We start from the raw sequence: 7,411 nt of genomic DNA, 5'->3' as shown, positions 1-7,411 counted from the left end.
GTAAAAGCCAGAGCCACATGGCCGGCCAAAGCTGCTGAGTCCTGCTGCTTGCTGGGATTGGAGCATGGCTCCTCTTATATTACCAGCTTTCTGTTTTCCAATTCCCTCACTTCATAAGCTTGGCTGCCCTGGAACTTGCTCTGTAGATTGTCCTTGAACTCAGAGATCTGCATGGCTCTGTCTCTTGGGATTAATGGCATGAACCACCATGCCTGGACCTAAACTTATTGAGCTTGGAGAAGCCTCTAGCTATACAGATAATGTGAGGATCACTTAGACTATTAGATATCTCCAGGCCTGGTTATGGGAGCTTGAGGAGTCCCTGTCTGTAAGGGTCATTTAGACTACTAGCCACCTCCAGTCCTGGGTGTGGGAGCTTGCTATGGTCTGGCTCAATGATAATATACATCACCAGGCTATAAGTCGCTTCTCGTTCTCAGCTTTCTCAATGGAACAACAGGTTTTGGGTTGTTGATTCTGTTTGTTTGTTTTACATCTTTCCCATCGGAAAGACAATCCTGTGTGCTTAACATTCCTGGTTTCCCTGGAGATCTGTGGGCACAAGGACTTCACGCTGTACTCCCAACAAGGTCTCAGGCTAGCAATAGACTGTAACTCTAGTTCCAGGGAATCCAATGGCCTCTTTTAGCCTCTAACAGTACCAGACATGTACACAGACATACATGCAGACAAAACAACCATACTATCAAATGCAAACATAAATAATTTAAAATGCACACACAAACACACACACACACACACACACACACACACACACACACACCTGGATGTGGTAGTTGTTAACTCCACCCCACAGTTACCTGGCAATAGCCAGGTGTGCCTGACTTACTATAAAAGGGGCTGCTTGTCCCCTCCTCACTCTCTTCTCTTCCCTCTCTGTCCCTTTTCTCCCCATTCCTCTCCCCCTCTTTCTCCACATGTTAATGGCTGGCCTCTGCTCCTCTTCTCTCTCTCTCTCTCTTAAAACACAACAGCAGTGTTCACCCATTATTCCAGTTCTTGGGAGGCTGAGGCAGGAGGATTACCCCAAATTTGGAACCAGCAGGATTGCATGGAAGGCCCATTAGGGCCATAGTAAGTAAGACCTCAACTCAAAAAAAGAAAAAGCAAATTCATGTATAGGTGTTTTTCCTTTCTTAGGAAATGGAGGCACAATTGGTATGCTTTTATTTGCTTAACAGTTTGCTTGTGCTCATTTTTCTTAAAGTGATACTTTCTTAAAGCCTGAGCCTTCAAGGTTTGATCTTCCTTTGCCTGGGGTGTGTGTGTGTGTGTGTGTGTGTGTGTGTGTGTGTATTGGCAGGTCTGATAACACCTGTTCCTCAGGATCTGTCCATGTTGGTTTATAAGACCGGGTCTTTCATTTTTCGGGGGCTGATAAATCCAAGGATCTGTCTCCCCAGCTCTGGGATTACAAATCTGTGCTACCACTTCCGGTTTCTCTTGTTGGGTTTTTGTTTTTGTTGTTGTTGTTGTTGTTCTTTTTTTTCCTTGAGAGAGAGTGTCTCAGTTGACAGTTACTCCTGGAGAAGGGTTTTGTGGGGAGGAGAGGGCGCTCGTGCGCGAAGTTGCCTGGAATAGAACCTCAGCATCCTTTACAGGATTTTTTAAAAAGCAAACTAAAATACTTAGAATTGCAACGCCGTGGGCAAGTGCGCGCATTCATACCGCACAACTATCACCACTATCCGTCTCGCCATCACCACAACTTTTACCCTGTACTCTGGAATCTTCTTAGGATTTTTTCCCCCCTGAGACAGGGTTTCTCTGTGTAGCCTGGCTGTCCTCGAACTCAGAAATCCACCTACCTATGCCTCCCAAGTGCTGGGATTAAAGGCATACGCTACCACTATCCAGCTTTTCTTTTTATTGTTGTTTTTTTTTTTCCTAGGATTTTTAACTAGAGTAGGTTAAATGGAAGGCGAACTTGCGCCCCGGGTGCAGCCTTGGGCACCAGGCACATTCCTCCTTCCCCGCGGTGTGACTAAGCAGCCTCTGGGCTTAGCGCTCCGCCCTCACCTATTGTCCCCCGAGAGGAACCGGTATTTCCGGATTGGAGCCTCAGAGCCAGAGATCCAGGGTGAGAGGGAGGTTGGAGGGGGAGGGGGATTGAAATTGATCTTAAAATTTACCTTTCACCGATACCATTACCTGTTTCTCTTCTTCCCCAAACAAAAATCAACCCGTTCCACTCCCCTACCGTATACATACAGTGACCCACAAACGCCCTTCCCGTGGTTTCTGAGGGGTGACTGACCTTTCCTCGCCAGCACCCGCGGAAAGACTGAAAGCAGATCTGGGCACGAATTAGATAAACCCTGCAAATGTTTATACTCTTGAGCCGAAGCTTGGGGGTTTTGTTAAGAGGCAGAAGTGTCGCTCAGTCCCTGCCCCACCGCTGGGTGGCGCCGGTGAGGCCTCCCCCTCCGCCAACCGGACGACCCAAAGTGGCGCGGGCTACTTTTTTTTTTTTTTTTTTTCCGGGTCTGGAGGAAGCAGGTGATGGCCACCGCCCATCTACCCTCCCCCTAACCACACACACACTCTAGATAGGCACTTTTCCCCCTTTCTTCTAGCCCTCCAAACAGGAAATAGGTTGAGTCACAACAATACCCAGGAACGGCCGGTGGCCGAGGTCACTGCTCCCGCCTGCTGCGGCAGCCCGCGGCACTCCGCCTCCGGACAGGCGCTGCCCGCGCTGCGCCGCCCGACGCCTGGGACCGTCGCCTCCTGCGCGCTGACTCTACTGGCTGCCGCCGCCCCCCTTCTCCAGGCGAGTACCTGCCGCTCTGTCCCTCCTGGGGTACAAGATTGCTCTGGAGCCTTGGCTCGCCGCGGGGCAGCGTGCGTGAACGCCGTGGGGTTTGGGATGTGATTTCTTGAGCACTGCTTTTTGCGTGCGTACTTCCATCTCCCACCCTTGGGCAGCCTCGCATCACCGGGGTTGACTTAGGGTCACCCGAGATAGTTTACGCCGCGGCTACAGGTGCCTGGCTCCTCCTTGTCCTTCCAGGCGGGGACATTGTTTCGCTCCCGCAGAGCGTCTCTTCTGCTAGATTCAGGGGGCTTTTGGGTTTCTGTTGGCAGCGATGGTATCTAAGGGGTGGGTGACCTGGTTGGACGCGGAGCGAGGGAAAGCTGGTGTCTGTGTGCAGGTGGGGGCGATCCTGGTGACCGTGGGTCTGCCCCCTCCCCCGCCGCCGCCGCAGACAGGAAAAGTCTCGCCGCTTTGTGAAACATTTAATTCGACTTTGTGAGTGTGTGTGTGTGTGTATATTTGGGGTCGTTCGACTCTTTTATAAAGGACGAGCTGAGTTGTCAACACAGGGCGTTGTCAGCTCTCCAGGGCTGCTTTCCGTGACTTTTCTATGGGACTCTCAGTCAAAGCCGAGTTGGAGATTTTTATGTTGGAAAAAGGCCACCGAATGCCAAGCATTCTCCGAGCTTGAAAAGGGTGTTTTCCAGGCTGCGGCAGTGTGCGAGAGGGATTCTGAGCTACTGTCTCCTAGTTGTCCACTGCGCCTTCCCAGGTCCTCAGGTGTGCGGGTTCTGTTCAAAGGCTCCTCTGGCCTCTAAAAGTTTCCCGACTTTCCTAGTTCATTTGAAAGACCAGTTTCCTGGTAAGGAGAGAGGGATTCTGGGACATTGCCTGGGGGCCTCTTGAAAACCCAGGTTTCAGGCCGCACCCTAGACCTGTTACCCCTGGGATCTATTTGCACTTTGACCTTTGGGAACCTTTGGCCCAAGAAAAGTGGCGGTGCCCAGCTAAGGAATGAATCACGTCGGACTCCCACTCAGCCTTAAATCTGAATGCTATTTTAAAAATGGGGACAGACAGTACAACCACACTGGACCTACCCACTCCGCCCCCAGAGCCATTGGCTCTTTATTGAGATTTGAAGATATTTGGCTAACATATAAGACTGCAGTTTTTGTTTCTGGCCTTGAAATGTTCCTTAAAATGATACAGAACGTGAAATTGAGCATTTTAACCTTCCTAAATGTTAAGTTAAACGGCATCGAATGCCCTCAGTTTTCTTCAGGGGGCTGAGAATCCTGACTAGGAATGTAATAAAAGTAGAGTCACTAGGCAGAATAGATGCAAACGTTCCAACATTGCTAAGTGGCCAAGGTAGGATAGCTGCAGGATTCTGTTGTGTGCTTTCCATTAAGGAAGATAAAGAGCCAGGAGGATTTTCTTTTGTCTAGACTGCAATGGAATGGAATCACCCAGGAATGGGGGTCAGCCTGCATGAATTAACTAAGTATAGATTCCCCGAAAGCTCTTAATTCCTCATGGCTTTGTTACTAAGTAATGAAACTGCACTTAAAAAAAAAATTACAGGGCTGGAGAGATGGCCCAGAGAGAGGTACTGGCACTGACTGCTCTTCCAGAGGTCCTGGAGTTCAGTTCCCAGCAACCACATGGTGGCTCACAACCATCTGAAATGGGATCTGGTGCCTTCTTCTGGTGTGCCTGAAGACAGTTACAGAGTACGCATATGCATTAAATAAATAAGTCTTTAAAAAACGTACTTTTCAGCCGGGCGTGGTGGCGCACGCCTTTAATCCCAGCACTCGGGAGGCAGAGGTAGGCGAATTTCTGAGTTCGAGGCCAGCCTGGCCTACAAAGTGAGTTCCAGGACAGCCAGGGTTACACAGAGAAACCCTGTCTCAAAAAACAAAACAAACAAACAAAAAACTTACTTTTTATAACAGAACTTGGTGGCACTCAGCTTTAATCTCAGCACTCAGAAGACAGCAGGACGAATTCTGTGAGGTCCAGGCCAGCATGGTTACCAGCAAACTCTAGGCTAGCTAATGAGTGTTTTCTCCTTCCACCTTATGGGTCCTGGGGTGGGAGAGAGCCTGAGACTTGGCTGCAAGCCCCTCTACTGCATGAGTCTTCACTGCTACCCCCCACCTCCACCCCACCCCATCCCCGTGTGTGTGAGTGTGTGTGTGTGTATGTGTATGTATGTGTGTGTGGTGTGTGTGTGTGTATGTGTGGTATGTGTATGTGTTTGTGTGAGTGTATGTGTTTGTGTGGTATGTGTAGTGTGTGTGTATGTGTGTGTGGTGTGAGTGTGTGTGTGTGTGTGGTGTGTGTATGTGTGTGTTTGTGTGAGTGTGTATGTGTGTGTGTGGTATGTGTGTTGTGTGTATGTGTGTGTGGTGTGTGTATGTGTGTGTGTGGTGTGTGTATGTGTGTGTTTGTGTGAGTGTGTGTGTAGTGTGTGAGTGTATATGTGTGTGAGTGTTGTGTGTGTGGTGTGTGTGTGTGTGGTGTGTGTATGTGTGTGTTTGTGTGAGTGTGTGTGTAGTGTGTGAGTGTATATGTGTGTGAGTGTTGTGTGTATGTGTGTGTGGTGTGTGTGTGTGTGTGTGTGTGGTGTGTGGGTGTGTGCACTGTATGCACCGGCATGTGGAAGCCAGAACTTGACATCAGGTGGCTTCCCACCTTCTATACTGAGGCAATGTCTCTCTCTCACTTGACCCCAGAGCTTCCTGATTTGCTTGTCCAGCTAGCCAGTTTGCTCTGAGGGTCCCTGTCTTTGCTTCCCAGTGAGATTACAGTCTGGGCTCTACATCTGCCCCACAGTTACTGTTGTCCATAAGGGAAGTTTCAGTGGCAAGTTCTTTACCCACTGAGCAGTCTCCCCAGTCCCTCCCCTACTTTCATATGTGTATATATATAATCTTTCATATATATTGTATATGGGTGTTTTGCCTGACTATGAGCTGTGGTCTGTCTAGTGCTCTTGGAGACCAGAAGAGGGCATTGTATTCATTAACATTGAGGTTACAAACATTGGGTTTTGGGGAAATTAAACCTAGGTCCTCTGGAAGAACAGCCAGTGCTCTTAACCACTGTGATGTCTCTCCAACATGCCGCCCTCCCCCCTTCATTTAACAGGGACTCTAAGTTTTAAAAGTAGTCTGAATGAACTTTAAGAAAAAGCTTCTCTCCGCAAATATTGGAGCCACGGCAAGACTTGAGGGGACTAAAAAAGATTTTAAATAAAAATTCAAAATATTTCCACCTTTTTAAAAATATATTTGTAAAAGATTTATGTTTGACTATGTGTCCAAATGTGGGTGTGTGCCGGATGATAAGACCAGAAGAGGGTGTTAGATCCCTTGGAGCTGTAGTTCAACTGTGAGCTGACTGACTGGGTGTGTTGGGAACCCAACCTTATAGAGTTCTGCACTTAACCTCTGAGCTCCAATCCCTTCCTGTTATGTTAATGTGCAGAGTGAGGGTCCAGTAGCCCCATCCACAGTAATAAGGATATTTCTATAGCTTAGTGATGAGTTGTTTTCATTTGTTAAAAGGTTCAGTTTGTGGTTTGATGGCACATTTTCCGTGAGAACATAAATGTGAACAGGTCTCAGAAGTCATTGTGATGGATCAAGAATGTGACTCAGGACACACAGCAGACAGGGTGCAACGGTGCTGGACACTTTAATAAATAACTGCCTAGTCCTTCAAACAGGCTTCTTTTCTTTCTTAAGACTCATGACTGATTGTGTTGGGACTTTCATCTGGAGGAGTTACGCACACGGAGGAAGGAGTTTACAGCTTCCTTTGATTGAAAAGTCCCTTTGAAATTGTTGACAATAACTCAGCCAAGATCTAGCAAGAAAGTCCGTCCATTTCCCCATCCCACCCCCCCTTCAGGAGATTCCTGCATTCACAGCGTTCCAACCGCTAATTCTTCTTACTTCTGCAAGGCTGAGTGGAGCGGAGTTTCCCTTCTTTCTTAGAATAGCTTTGAAAACATACTGTAGTTTCATGTTTTATCTAGCGACAAATGCTGTTTTGTTTGCAGTCCACAGAGAAGGGGGAAAATCTTTAGGAAACAACGGAGGAGGAAAATTTTTATTAAAACTGAAAACCTGCCAAGTCTTTGGCTCACTAAATCCGTGGTTTAGATTGGAATATGTAGGTGTAGGCACCTGTAGTGGTTCTCTTATATAAACAGGTTTAGGAGTCAACTCAGGAAACTGCATGCACACACACTTGAGTGGACATTCAAACTAAGATACTGTTTTAAACTTTATTATTTTATCAATTCTTATGTATGGCCTTTTTTTTTTTTTTTTGCCCATGTATAGGCCAGTGCACCACATCATTTAGTGCCCTTAGAGGTCAGAAAGGGCATGTGGTGTGCAGATATACATTTGAACAAAACACCCGTACAGAAAGCACAGAATAACAATAATAAAGACTTAAGAGGGCTGGTGAGATGGCTCAGTGGGTAAGAGCACCCGACTGCTCTTCCGAAGGTCAGGAGTTCAAATCCCAGCAACCACATGGTGGCTCACAACCATCCGTAACGAGATCTGGTGCCCTCTTCTGGAGTGTCTGAAGACAGCTACAGTGTAC

At 47.7% G+C, this 7,411-nt stretch overlaps 1 protein-coding gene across 2 annotated transcripts in view; it reads left to right on the top strand.

Annotated features, from left to right (window-relative positions):
- Nucleotides 1-2,085: 2,085 nt before the first annotated feature.
- Tjp2 (tight junction protein 2) overlaps nt 2,086-7,411 on the top strand; it is a 131,533-nt gene continuing 126,207 nt past the window's right edge. Inside the window, exons 1-2 of one of the 2 annotated variants that reach the window (XM_029472524.1) lie at nt 2,086-2,101; nt 2,598-2,794. The gene's annotated coding sequence lies outside the window, so the exon portion shown is untranslated. Of the gene's footprint in view, nt 2,102-2,515; nt 2,795-7,411 lie in introns of those variants that run through there. The other variant, XM_029472523.1, reaches the window with a different exon arrangement.

The sequence above is a fragment of the Mus caroli genome, chromosome 19 (assembly GCF_900094665.2).
Source record: "Mus caroli chromosome 19, CAROLI_EIJ_v1.1, whole genome shotgun sequence".
Classification (NCBI taxonomy): domain Eukaryota; kingdom Metazoa; phylum Chordata; class Mammalia; order Rodentia; family Muridae; genus Mus; species Mus caroli.
The sequence above is the reverse complement of the archived record's forward strand: the minus strand, read 5'-3'. Positions and strand labels throughout refer to the sequence as shown.